The sequence below is a fragment of the Triticum dicoccoides genome, chromosome 1B, assembly GCF_002162155.2.
Source record: "Triticum dicoccoides isolate Atlit2015 ecotype Zavitan chromosome 1B, WEW_v2.0, whole genome shotgun sequence".
NCBI lineage: Eukaryota > Viridiplantae > Streptophyta > Magnoliopsida > Poales > Poaceae > Triticum > Triticum dicoccoides.
This window is the reverse complement of record NC_041381.1, coordinates 605,022,103-605,037,565: the sequence shown is the minus strand read 5'-3', so window position 1 is coordinate 605,037,565 and position 15,463 is coordinate 605,022,103.

Below are 15,463 nucleotides of genomic sequence, written 5' to 3'. Positions count from 1 at the left end.
AGATTGGAATTCTGAAACAATGCCGGCCCTTGTGTTTCAATCATCTTCTGCAGTTCCAGTTTTTTTTTTCTCCTTGGACCTCAATAGCTGGCGATCGGCAGCTCTCGCGGCAACCTAGGCGAACTATTCGTTCGCCTCAGCGCGGGAGTTTCCCAGCGACCCCAGCTGGCCCAACAAATTAAGAAAACACGAAGGAAGAAATGGGTTAGGCCCGATAAGCTGTTTCTTTAAAAAGTCATCAATAAGTTTGCATGTAAAAATAATAATGCTCAGTAAGTTGCCAAAATTCCCTAAAACAAGTAAGTTGCCAAAAAAAACTTTGTTTGAAAACCAAACAATTATGGAATTGCCGTGAGACTATTATGAAACACTATTAGAAAATTACAATTGCCATGTAACCGAGAAGATATAATAACAAAAATTGCAATAATTTGAAAGGAAAAAATATTTTCTATACCCATGGCAATTTTGCGATAGCATTTCGCATTAAGTTATTAAATTTGTCATGTTCGGAAAAAAAAATTACCATGCTACAATTTGTTTTTGCCATGGTCCACAAACTAAAATTGACATGGTACAAAAAACTAAATTCACCACGGTCCACAAACTTAAAATGCCATGGTCCAAAAACTAAAATTTCCATGGTCCAAGAACTAAAATTTTCGTTGTCAAAAACTAAAACTGCCATGGTCAAAAAAATAAAATTGTCATGGTAAAATACGAAAAAAGATTAATAAAATTGCCATGGAAATCTTCCATATATCTAAAGCTATTATCTACATATTTTGCCACCTAGTGAAAAATAATATATTTTATTGTAAATTTGCCGTGTATCTAAAACATTTTTCTCTTCATATTTTGCCACGCCTAGTAAAGAAAGAAAACAAAGGAAGGAAGTGGTATTTGAACCCAGGTCTCCTGTGGAGGCTAGAGGCCCTAGACACGTGCGGTTTGTAATGAGATCACTCGCGGCCCTTTTATTTTGTAGCGAACGAGTAAAAAAGTGACCTGCCTTTGTCATGTGCCGCGAGATTCGTGCAGAAGAATGGACGGTTGAAAGGTCGTTCGCTGGGCTCATGTTCCAAGGGAAATTAGCCGGATATCATTTCCCCTTTTCCTTGAACGTGTTGCAATCACTGTTTAAGAATTCGTTTGATTAATCAGTTAACGAGCCAGTTAATTGCTATTAGGAGGGTGGCAGAATTGAATAGCACCTATTCATCGTATTAACCTGTTAGGCCGATTAATTGGCCGGTTAGACCGCTTAATCGGTTCTTAGGCCGATTAATCATTGCCGGCCCATTAACTTGTTGGTAAATAAAGCCCAAAATTTTGCCTCGTAACCCCTCCCATCCCTCTCTAGCTCCTCAATAGCTAGGGTTCGACTAAACAATAGCATATTTTGGTATATTACATAGTTGGGAGCATGAGAGTACGGTATAATACATTAGAAACTAGATATATGTTGGCAAGTTGCTACTTAATCTACCGATTAATGGTCGACTGATTAATCAAGTTAATAGGATGATTCACCGACTAATCGCTACTCTCAACCAACCGAGCAGCTACCAGTTACCGATTTCCTGAACAATGGTTGCAATTGCACTTTTGTTTGTACAATTGCATTTATCTTTGAAGCTTCTCTCTCGATGTTTCTTGCTATTCATCTTTGTTTGATGCAATGAAACTTCAGTTTTGGTAGGGTATGCACCATTTTTACTGTGTGCAATTGCATTTTTTGTTTGTGCAGTTGTACTTAAATGTTGGGAAGCAAAAGAAATACACATCAAAGGATACATGATTTTGGATATGCGTCCCACCTTTCCAAAAAGAAGGGCGACTAGGGCTCCTCGTAAGGGCTTCCGCCTGTTGGGAAACGTAGCATGCAATTTCAAAAAAATCGTACACTCACGCAAGATCTATCTAGGAGATGCATAGCAACGAGAGGGGGAGAGTGTGTCCACATACCCGCGTAGACCGAAAGCGAAAGCGTTAACTTAACGCGGTTGATGTAGTCGAACGTCTTCTCGAATCAACCGATCAAGTATCGAACGTACGACACCTCTGAGTTCTGCACACGTTCAGCTTGATGATGTCCCTCTAACTCTTGATCCAACAGAGTGTCGATAGAGTCGATGAGTTCCGTCGGCACGAAGGCGTGATGACGGTGTTGGTGATGTGCTCTGCGCAGGGCTTCGCCTAGGCACTACGATGATACTATCGGAGGAGTAAATGGTGGAGGGGCAACACACACAGCTAAGACAATTGTTATGCCTTTGGGGTGCCCCCCCGCCCCCGTATATAAAGGAGGAGGGGGAGGCCGGCCACCAGGGGCGCGCCATGGAGGGGGGAATCCTACTAGGACTCCACTCCTAGTAGGATTCACACCCCCCCCTCTTTTCCTTCTTACGGAGAGGGAGAAGGAAAGGGGGGGCCGCGCCCCCCACCCCTTGTCCAATTCGTATTGGCTTGGGGGGCGCGCGCCACCTCCCATGGCCTGCCCTCTCCTCTCCACTAAGGCCCATGTGGCCCATTAACTTTCCCGGGGGGTTCCGGTAACCTCCCGGTACTTCGAAAAATCCCCGAACCACTTCGGAACCATTCTGGTGTCCGTATATAACCTTCCAATGTATCAATCTTCACCTCTCGACCATTTCGAGACTCTTTGTCATGTACGTGTTCTCATCCGGGACTCCGAACAACCTTCGGTCACCAAAACACATAACTCATATAATACATATCTCATCGAACGTTAAGCGTGCGGAACCTATGGGTTCGAGAGCTATGTAGACATGACCGAGACACCTCGCCGGCCAATAGCCAATAGCGGAACCTGGATGCTCATATTGGTTTCAACATATTCTACGAAGATCTTTATCAGTCTAACCGCAATGTCAACATATGTTATTCCCTTTGCCGTTGGTATCTCCATACCTAGTTCAATCTCGTTACCGGCAAGTCTCTTTACTTGTTCTGTAGTGCATCATCCCATAACTAACTCATTAGTCACATTGCTTGCAAGGCTTCATATGATGTGCATTACCGAGAGGGCCCAGATATACCTCTCCGATACTCTGAGTGACAAATCCTAATCTCGATCTATGCCAACCCAACAAACTCCTTCGGAGATACCTGTAGAGCATGTTTATAATCACCCATTTACGTTGTGACGTTTGATAGCACACAAGGAATTCCTCCGGTGTCCGGGAGTTGCATAATCTCATAGTCGGAGGAATATATATTTGACATGAAGAAAGCAGTAGCAATAAAACTGAACGATCATTATGCTAAGCTAACGGATGGGTCTTGTCCATCACATCATTCTCCTAATGATGTGATATCGTTCATTAAATGACAACACATGTCCATGGCTAGGAACTTAACCAACTTTGATCAACGAGCTAGTCAAGTAGAGGCATACTAGGGACATGATGTTTTGTCTATGTATTCACACATGTATCAAGTTTTCAGTTAATAAAATTATAGCATGAATAATAAAAATTTATCATGATATAAGGAAATATAAAATAACAACTTTTATTATTGCCTCTAGGGCATATTTCCTTCAGTCTCCCACTTGCACTAGAGTCAATAATCTAGTTCACATCGCCATGTGATTTAACACCAATAGTTCACATCTTTATGTGATTAACACCCATAGTTCACATCGCCATGTGACCAACAGTCAAAGGGTTAGTAGAGTCAATAATCTAGTTCACAACGCCATGTGATTAACACCCAAAGAGTACTAAGGTGTGATCATCTTTTGATTGTGAGATATGTTTAGTCAACGGGTCGGTCACATTTAGATCCGTATGTATTATGCAGATTTCTATGTCTACAATGCTCTGCATGGTGCTACTCTAGCTAATTGCTCCCACTTTGAAAATGTATCCAGATTGAGACTCAGAGTCATCTAGATCGGTGTAAAGCTTGCATTGATGTAGCTCTTTACGACGAACTTTTTATCACCTCCATAATCGAGAAATACTTCCTTAGTCCTCTTAGGTAACTAAGGATAACTTTGAACGCTATCCAGTGATCCACTCCTGGATCACTATCATACCCCCTTGCCAAACTCATAGCAAGGCACACAATTGGTCTGGTACATAGCATGTCATACTTTATAGAACCTATGACTGAGGCATAGGAAATGACTTTCATTCTCTTTCTATCTTCTGCTTTGGTCGGGCTTTGAGTCTTACTCAACTTTACACCTTGTAATATAGGCAAGAACTCCTTCTTTGACTGATCCATTTTGAACTCTTTCAAAATCTTGTCAAGGTATGTACTTATTGAAAAAACTTATCAAGCGCCTTGATCTATCTCTATAGATCTTGATGCCCATTATGTAAGCAGCTTCACCGGGGTCTTTCTTTGGGAAACTCCTTTCAAACTCTCCTTTATGCTTTCCAGAAAATTCTACATCATTTCCAATCAACAATATGTCATTCACATATACTTATCAGAAAAGCTGTAGTGCTCCCACTCACTTTCTTGTAAATACAGGCTTCAACACAAGTATGTATAAAACTATATGCTTTGATCAACTCATCAAAGTGTATATTCCAACTCCGAGATGCTTGCATCAGTCTATAGATGGATCGCTGGAGCTTGCACACCTTATTAGCACCTTTAGGATCGACAAAACCTTCTGTTTGCATCATATGGAATACAATTTTGACATCCATTTTCCAAATTTCATAAAATATGGCAATTGCTAACATGATTCAGACGGACTTAAGCATCGCTACGGTTGAGAAAATCTCATTTTAGTCAACACCTTGAACTTGTCGAAAACCTTTTGCGACTAGTCGAGCTTTGTAGATAGTAACACTACCATCAGTGTCAGTCTTCCTCTTGAAGATCCATTTATTCTCAATGGCTTGCCGATCATCGCGCAAGTCCACCAAAGTCCACACTTTGTTCTCATACATGGATCCTATCTCAGATTTCATGGCCCTCAAGCCATCTCTCGGAATCTGGGCTCATCGTAGCTTCTTCATAGTTCGTAGGTTCGTCATGATCAAGTAACATGACTTGCAGAACATGATTATCGTACCACTCTGGTGCGGATCATGCTCTGGTTGACCTACGAGGTTCTGTAGCAACTTGATCTGAAGTTTCATGATCATTATCTTTAGCTTCCTCTCTAGTTGGTGTAGGCATCATGGGAACAGATTTCTCGGATGAGCTAGTTTCCAAATTGAGAGAAGGTACAATTACCTCATCAAGTTATACTTTCCTCCCACTCACTTCTTTCGAGAGAAACTTCCTCTCTAGAAAGGTTCCATTCTTGGCAACAAAGATCTTGCCTTAGAATCTATGGTAAAAGGTGTACCCAATTGTTTCCTTAGGGTATCCTATGAAGGCGCACTTCTCCAATTTGGATTCGAGCTTATCAGGCTAAAGCCATTTGACATAAGCATCGCATCCCCAAACTTTAAGAAACGACAACTTAGGTTTGTTGCCAAACCATAGTTCATACGACGTCGTCTCAACGGATTTTGACGGTGCCCTGTTTAACATGAATGCAGCTATCTCTAATGCATAACCCCAAAACAATAGTGGTAAATCGGTAAGAGACATCATAGATCGCATCATATCTAATAAAGTGCGGTTACGATGTTCGGACACACTACTACGCTATGGTGTTTCAGGTGGTGTGAGCTGTGAAACTATTCCACATTGTTTTAAATGAAGGCCAAACTCATAACCCAAATGTTCAACTCCACTATCAGATCGTAGAAACTATATTTTCTTGTTACGATGATTCTCCACTTCACTCTGAAATTCTTTGAACTTTTCAAATGTTTCAGACTTGTGTTCCATTAAGTAGATATACCCATATCTACTCAAATCATCTGTGAAGTTCAAAAAATAACGATACTCGCCACGAGCTTCAATACTCATCGGACCACATACATCGGTATGTATTATTTCCAATAAGTCATTAGCTCGTTCCATTGTTCTGGAGAACAGAGTTTTAGTCATCTTGCCCATAAGGCGCGGTTCGCAAGTATCAAATGATTCATAATCAAGTGATTCCAAAATCCATCTGCATGGAGTTTCTTCATGCACTTTATACCGATATGACCCAAACGGTAGTGCCACAAATAAGTTGCACTATCGTTATCAACTTTGCATCTTTTGGCATCAATATTATGAATATGTGTATCACTACGATCGAGATTCAATAAACCATTAACATAGGGTGTATGACCATAGAAGGTTTTATTCATGTAAACAGAATAACAATTATTCTCTGTCTTAAATGAATAACTGTATTGCAATAAATAAGATATAATCATATTCATGCTCAACGCAAACACCAAATAACATTTATTTAGGTTCAACAATAATCCCGAAAGTATAGGGAGTGTGCGATGATGATCATATCAATCTTGGAACCACCTCCAACATACATCATCACTTCACCCTCAACTAGTCTCTATTTATTTGCAACTCCTGTTTCAAGTTACTAATGTTAGCAACCGAACATGTATCAAATACCCAGGGGCTACTACGAGCACTAGTAAGGTACACATCAATAACATGTATATCAAATATACCTTTGTTCACTTTACCGTCCTTCTTATCCGCCAAAAATTTGGGGTAGTTCTGCTTCTAGTGACCATTTCCTTTGAAGTAGAAGCACTTAGTTTTAGGCTTAGGTCCAGTGTTGGGCTTCTTCACGGGAGTGACAAATTGCTTGCCATTGTTCTTGAAGTTCCCTTTCTTTCCCTTTGCCCTTTTCTTGAAACTAGTGGTCTTGTTTAATCACCAACACTTAATGCTTTTTCTTGATTTCTACCTTCGTCGATTTCACCATCACGAAGAGCTCGGGAATTGTTTTCGTCATCCCTTGCATATTATAGTTCATCACGAAGTTCCAGTAACCTGGTGATAGTGACTAGATAATTCTGTCAATCACTATCTTATCTGGAAGATTAACTCCCACTTGATTCAAGCGATTGTAGTACTCGGACATTCTGAGCACAAGCTCACTGGTTGAGCAATTCTCCTCCATCTTGTAGGCGAAGTACTTGTCAGAGGTATCATACCTCTTGACTCGGGCATGAGCCTGAAATACCAATTCCAGCTCTTGGAACATCTCATATGCTCCATGGCGTTCAAAATGTTTTTGAAGTCCCGGTTCTAAGCTGTAAAGCATGGTGCACTAAACTATCAAGTAGTCATCATATCGAGCTTGCCAAACGTTCATAATGTCTGCATCTGCTCCTGCAATAGGTTTGTCACCTAGCAGTGCATCAAGGACATTATCCTTCTGTGCAGCAATGAGGATAATCCTCAGATCACGGACCTAGTCCGCATCATTGCTACCATCATCTTTCAACTTAGTTTACTCTAGGAACATATCAAAAAACATAGGGGAGCTACAACGAGAGCTATTGATCTACAACATAATTTGCAAATACTATCAGTACTAAGTTCATGATAAATTAAAGTTCAATTAATCATATTACTTAAGGAATCCCACTTAGATAGACATCCCTCAAGTCATCTAAATGACACGTGATCCAAATCAACTAAACCATGCCCGATCATCGCGTGAGACGGGGTAGTCTTCAATGGTGAACATCACTATGTTGATCATATCTACTATATGATTCACGTTCGACCTTTTGGTCTCCAGTGTTCCGAGGCCATATCTGTATATGCTTGGCTCGTCAAGTTTAACCCGAGTATTCCACATGTGCAAATCTGGCTTGCACCCATTGTATTTGAACGTAGAGCTTATCACACCCGATCATCATGTGGTGTCTCAGCGCGAAGAACTTTCACAACAGTGCATACTCGGGGAGAACACTTATACCTTGAAATTTAGTAAGGGATCGTCTTATAATGCTACCACCGTACTAAGCAAAATAATATACATAAAAGATAAACACCACATGCAATCAAAATATGTGACATGATATGGCCATCATCATCTTGTGCTTTTGATCTCCATCACCAAAGCAACATCATGATGTCCATCGTCTCCGACTTGACACCTTGATCTCCATTGTAGCGTCGTGGTCGTCTCGCCAACCATTGCTTCTACGACTATTGCTACCGCTTAGGGATAAAGTTAATCAATTAAATAGTGTTTGTATTTCATACAATAAAGCGACAACCATATGGCTCCTGCCAGTTGCCGATAACTTTTACAAAACATGATCATCTCATACAACAATCTTTATATCACATCATGTCTTGACCATATCACATCACAACATGCCCTGCAAAAACAAGTTAGACGTCCTCTACTTTGTTTGTTGCAAGTTTTGCGTGGCTACTACTGGCTTCTAGCATGTACCGTACATACCTACGGCACAAAAACCACAACAGTGATTTATCAAATTTGTTGTTTTAACCTTCACAAGGACCGACCGCAGTCAAATTCGATTCAACTAAAGTTGGAGAACCAGACACCCGCCAGCCACCTTTATGCAAAACTAGTTGCATGTCTGTCGGTGGAACCGGTCTCATGAACGCGGTCATGTAAGGTTGGTCCGGGCCGCTTCATCCAACAACACCGCCGAATCAAAATAAGACATTAGTGGTAAGAAGTATGACGATCACCGCACACAACCCTTTGTGTTCTACTCGTGCATATCATCTACGCATAGACCTGGTTCGGATGCCACTGTTGGGAAACGTAGCATGCAATTTCAAAAAAAATCATACGCTCACGCAAGATCTATCTAGGAGATGCATAGCAACGAGAGGGGGAGAGTGTGTCCACGTACCCTCGTAGACCGAAAGCGGAAGCGTTAACTTAACGTGGTTGACGTAGTCAAACGTCTTCTCGAATCAACCGATCAAGTACTGCACGTACGTCACCTCCGAGTTCTACACATTTTCAGCTTGATGACGTCCCTCGAACTCTTGATCCAGCAGAGTGTCGATGGAGTCGATGAGTTCCGTCAGCACGACTGCGTGATGAAGGTGTTGGTGATGTGATCCGCACAGGGCATTGCCTAAGCACTATGATGATACTATCGGAGGAGTAAACGGTGGAGGGGGGCACCGCACACGGCTAAGACAATTGTTATGCCTTTGGGGTGCCCCCCACACCTGTATATAAAGGATGAGGGGGAGGAGGCCGGCCACCAGGGGCGCGCCATGGAGGGGGGAGTCCTACTAGGACTGCACTCCTAGTAGGATTCGCCCCCCTCTTTTCCTTCTTACGGAGAGAAGGAAAGGGGAAAGAGGTGGAGAGGGAGAAGGAAAGGGGGTCCACGCCCCCCACCCCTTGTCCAATTCGGATGGGCTTGGGAGGGGGGGCCACCTCCCGTGGCCTGCCCTCTCCTCTCCACTAATGCCCATGTGGCCCATTAACTTTCCCGGGGGGGGGGGGGTCCGGTAACCTCGCGGCACTCCAAAAAATCCCTGAACCTCTTTGGAACCATTCCGGTGTCCGTATATAACCTTCCAATATATCATTCTTCACCTCTCAACTATTTCGAGACTCCTCGTCATGTCTGTGTTCTCATCCGGGACTCCGAACAACCTTCGGTCACCAAAACACATAACTCATATAATACATATAGTCGTTGAACGTTAAGCGTGCGGACCCTACGGGTTCGAGAACTATGTAGACATGACCGAGACACCTCTCTGGTCAATAACCAATAGCGGAACCTGGATGCTCTTATTGGTTCCCACATATTCTACGAAGATCTTTATCGGTCGGATTGCAATGTCAGCATATGTTATTCCCTTTGTCATCGGTATGTTACTTGCCCGAGATTCGATCGTCGGTATCTCCATACCTAGGGCAATCTCATTACCGGCAAGTCTCTTTAATCGTTTTGTAGTGCATCATCCCATAACTAACTCATTAGTCACATTGCTTGCAAGGCTTCATATGATGTGCATTACCGAGAGGGCCCAGAGATACCTCTTTGATACTCGGAGTAAAAAATCCTAATGTCGATCTATGCCAACCCAACAAACACCTCCGGAGACACCTGTAGAGGATCTTTATAATCACCCAGTTACATTGTGACGTTTGATAGCACATAAGGCATTCCTCCGGTGTCCGGGAGTTGCATAATCTCATAGTCGGAGGAATATATATTTGACATGAGAAAGCAGTAGCAATAAAACTGAACGATCAATATGCTAAGCTAACGGATGGGTCTTGTCCATCACATCATTCTCCTAATGATGTGATCCCATTCATCAAATCCATGGCTAGGAAACTTAATCATCTTTGATCAACGAGCTAGTCAAGTAGATGCATACTAGGGACACAATGTTTTGTCTATGTATTCACACATGTATCAAGTTTCTGTTAATACAATTCTAGCATGAATAATAAACATTTATCATGATATAAGAAAATATAAAATAATAACTTTTATTATTTCCTCTAGGGCATATTTCCTTCACCGCCACCACCAGTTCCCCTTGACTCCGGGTGCCTTTTGGTGTTGGCGAGGTGGTTGGATCCTTGGTCTCGGGTGGATGTGTAGTCTTAGTTTGCCCTACCAATAGCTAGGGTTATGTCTTATTGTCTGTGGTGAGAGGATTGCACCATCCATAGTGAGGAATAATATCTCCCCGCCATGTCCTTGATTTGATGATGTTGTTTACCATTGGTGGAGGGCATGTGGAGTTTCAGTCAGGGCCAGATTTTGGGGTGCTTTTTTATCTTTGTTTCGTTTAGGTAACTGGCGGCGTCTTGCGGAGGGGATGCCATCGCGACTTGATTATGTTTTGGTACGGCCCGACCTAGAAATTTTGAGGTTTATGCCCCCACCCCTCTATCTGGATGGAGTTAGGATTGTCTTCTGCCTCCCTCGGTGCCATCTTCTTAAGAGCGGTGATTCTGGATCATGGTCGCCAACATCTTATGGTCTATATGGACCGACCGCTTCTTCTTTAAGCTCATGGGGTTCAACAAGGTTGCTCTGGTAAAACGGAGGCCTAGAGGCCGCAACAAGCTCTATTCACGGCGAACCTCCGATGCTGATTTCATCAAGGACTTGCCTGTAATTTTATATTCTTTTAAGAATGTTATTGTAAGGGTCAGTTTTAACTAATATATTGTCTTGAGCCTTTCCACAAAATAAATGATACAAGATTTTTTTTTTGATAACTAGGGTTGATTTATTACTAAAAAATAATGCACGTAAGGAAGTAAGAGTCACCTGATCGCCATGTCAAGCAAACAGGATGCCCTACCGCTAAATAAAAAATTGCCCTGACGAGGCGACATGCTTAAAATTTTTGCCCGAGCTTTCATGTATGATACTAAAACATCTTCATCTTCTAATGTATCTCTTTGTGGAACATTCCATATTGGCGGCTCCTTTAAGAAAATCATAGGTAGGTGGTAATTATAGGTCATGGATAACTTACAAATATTTATATAAAAATAGAGCTACAAAGCCTTGTTGCATGCTACGACCTCATAGATCTTCGAACAATCGGTCTTTCCTTTACCATTGTTAAGGCACCACAAAAGGCCCTCCTGACTTAAGAAAACAAAACATCCATACCTTTATGCCTAGATGGGTGCAACGGCGGCATCAACATTGGTTTTGGCAATCCCGTGGCACAACCCAATTCTTCCTCGGCTTACTGATGTGATGAGAGTTTGATTGCCACTACTGTGGGAGACCATCCAAATCATTTAGAAATCAGGTGATGAATAAGACATTATATGGCTCACACTATTAACCTTAACCTGATGAAATCATCGTGAGAAAACACTTATTTGCTGCAAACAAGTAAATGTTTTGGATGGCATGACCTTCGCAGGATATTTAGGTACTCTTTAGTCGAGCTGGCCCAAACATTCCTTTTTGAAAAAAAAACCAATATTGAAGCCGAGGCTCGATTTCGGCAATGTAGTTGGATTTATATCCACATTTTTAGGCAATATTTGATCTTTCAAGTTAGCTTTTTTAAACCGATCTTTCAGGTTAGCTCGTGAATACATAAAATTTATCGGAGGATGTTGGTTCAAAGCTGATTGGACTAGTTTTGGGCGAGTTGAAAAAGATATGTACTTGATATCTCTAGAATGGGAAGACATGTTAGATAGATTGCACTAGTTTTTTCTCAGAAAAAGTATATATAAAACTCAGTGAACAATAATAAATTTAAGAAAGTCAAAATGAATTCGAAGTAGTAATAAGCCACAAGGTTTTAATATGGATGGTTAGTTTAACTAACTGATCATTTTGATACGAAGTAGGAGGCACACATTTCAGGTGGTTAACTAATTGACTTGTCCCTACTCCAGAGGAGCGAGAAGGACAATTTTGACGAAGTGAAGTTGTCAATAAGCGAGAGCGGAAGACCTATTCAGTGATAATGTATACAATCTAGAATTATCTATTTGGTTACACTTAAGCTGGACAAATATCATACTCTAGTAAACTCCATCAAGGTTATTTGCTAGATTCATTCAATCGAAACACTCTACCAAGTATTGTGGGTATGTAAGGATACTTGAATCAAAAGGATTCATATAAATGTGCATAGTGATAAGATATGGCTCTTTTAGATTTATAGTAACATACATTGCGTCAAGACAATGTTTTCAAAATGATCCAAAGTAATAATAATAATTTTTTAGCAAAATACGACTTCAATTTAGCACTGAAAATGCATTTGTAATTATGTGTTAGTTTAATATGAAAAATAAGTAACTCAATATACTTCTTAACTATGCTAGTATGCCTAATAATAATATTAAAGATAGATTATAGAAGGATGTGTATAGATAAATAAAAACATACCTTAATGCAAATTGAGTTAGACCAAAGTAAGGAAGTTCAGTATAAACTAGTGGGATATACGCGCTTGCGCCGCGCCGTTTTTCTGCCGGTTAGTATTTTCTTTGGCCGGTGATTGATATTGTACTATTAGTCAGAAGAATTTGCATAAAGCTCCAAGGCCTAAGATTAGAGCCGGAGCTTAGTAGATGTTAGCGCATCTAGCCCATCTTGTCGGATTTAATTCATCCCTGACCACTTTCTCTACTTCTTTTCTCTTTTTTCCTCTCGAATTTTGGTCGGCACATGTCCGTAGGCACTAACAAAAACCGTTCACGGATATACAAGGGGTCAAATTAGTGTATGTTTTGTACTTATCAGATCGAATGGATACATCAAGTTGTCGAGCCATCAACCTTGTATGACGACCAGACTGTGTGTGAACTATCAAATCAAATACACACACACACACACACACACACGCACACACACACACACACACACACACACACACACAGTTTCTAAACATATCAGGGTTCAAATAAGCTAAAGTTTTGTTCTTCTTAAATTAGATGAGTATAGCACTGAAAGTGGACAATGATCGTCTAAGAAAATAACAAAAAGTATCTAAGTTTTGTTTCATAAACAGCAAGCAAAGGAATAATAATACAGTCCTCTGATCCGAATTTGAAAAGTAGATATAGTGTAGGCAATTAATAGACAACAAGAACTAAGTATTTGTCAAACATCTTCTCCCTATCCACGGGAAACAAACATATTAAGAGAAGAAAAACAACCCTAAAAAAGAGAGGAGAAAAACATTACGCTTCCACACCACAACAGCAAAAGATACTTGTTACTCAAACACACGTAAATTTACAGACAATGGCAACCTAAGGATCCAACATTTCCTCACCAGCTGCTCAACCTAGATAGTTGTGCACTCTTCTAGTGATACCGAGGTCCCTGACGTGGTGGGGACTCCGACCAAAAGAAAACATAAGCAGATGATGCTCTTTTTCTACAAAACTTAAGAACATGTACCGCTGCATATGCACATCAAGTTAGAGCACGTAAGTTGAGATCGATCATATGAAGTCAATATTTGTTTACCTCCCAGTGGAAGCAATTTCTCAAGGATCGCCACCTCAGATTTATGGAGCTTGTTGACTTTCGTTGGTCCCATGAGGAATCACAGCAAAGGCTAACATAGTGAGCATTGATATCTTTATACTTGGGGTTGCTCATGCTTTCTGCACTTATTAACAAAATGTAGGTAATCTGTCGCAATACTACCGACGGAGAGAATGGCTTCACCTAACCCATCGCTTCGGATGAGCCATCGATGTTAAAAAGAATTTCCTGAAATAGACCCACCACGAACATTGTATGAAAATCCTCTTGTGTTCCCATTGAAACCACATGTGTATATGTAAACAAAATTATACAGAGCATAATGACTTCCTATACAACATTCTGGCCGAACCAAAAGCTACTCCAACAATAGAAGCGCTACTGGCCAATACTTGTAGCGCTGTTATACCAATAAGGCTACATTATGCACACACAAATCCTGACCTATAATAGCAATAAAAGTCAAAAACTTCTAATAATCCAAAGAAGAAAGCGAATCAGTGTATGCGCATAATGACTTACCAGCTTTTCTTGCACCCTTTGCAAGATGTACTACTGTTCTGTGCTTCCCTGGGCAGCGAACTCTGTAGCACAACAAATAGCAACATCATATAAAATGATGTACCAAACACATCGATAATGTATATTTTAACCAAATCGTTCTTTTACCAGTATAGAGGACAATAAAAAATCATGCAAGAAGAGCACCCAAATGAATCCTACCGATGGGAGGACCTAAATGAATTCTAGTGTCTTGAACTATTTTCCAATAATGAAGTTGTTTTCCTTGGTTTATTGGTTCTCCCCCTATGTCAAACCACTGAACAGACCCCCTACGAACACGAACACCAAAATCAGGACACCCCTAACCAGAACAGCAAGACCACCAAAATCAGCACCGACACCAACAGCGGGAACACAAGTGCCCCACAAAACCAAAACAACCACACAATCCCCACATCAACCAAACAATCAGCCAACACAATACCCGCCACCCTCTCACCCCACAAAAATCAATGCCCCCTTTCCCCAAAGTATTACATACACAATCCTAACAAGCCATACAACATTACCACACAAGCAACGCAATAATCAAGATATACAGAAACTAAAGACAGAAAGCAAAGGGATCGAAACCTCAGATGCAGCGCACGAAGACAAAAAACCGGAGGAAACCCCGCAACCGGACGCCACCCTCCAGTCCACCGCTCAACCAGCAGATTAGAGAGAACAACAAGTGTGGACCAACAAGAACACCACCGCCCTCCTCTTTGTGAATCAAAGAACAACTCACTCTCCGCCTATATCTCCATAGGGAGTGAGAGAACACACACATACAGCGACACGTACCGCTAAAAAAGCCTTCACACCCACCATGAGTCACCTGAGCAGGCCCACTTAGAATTGACCAACAAAACAAAGCATTATAACCAGGCCCACTACCGACATCATACCACATGGAGCAATAGGTGCCCTCAATTCCTTGGAGCTTAGAAACTATGGAGATTGTGTCAGAACTAATGCTAATTTGCTAAATGGAGCACTATTGAGGAAGATCAGGACACGTCATTTGGTCTGAAACTCTAATG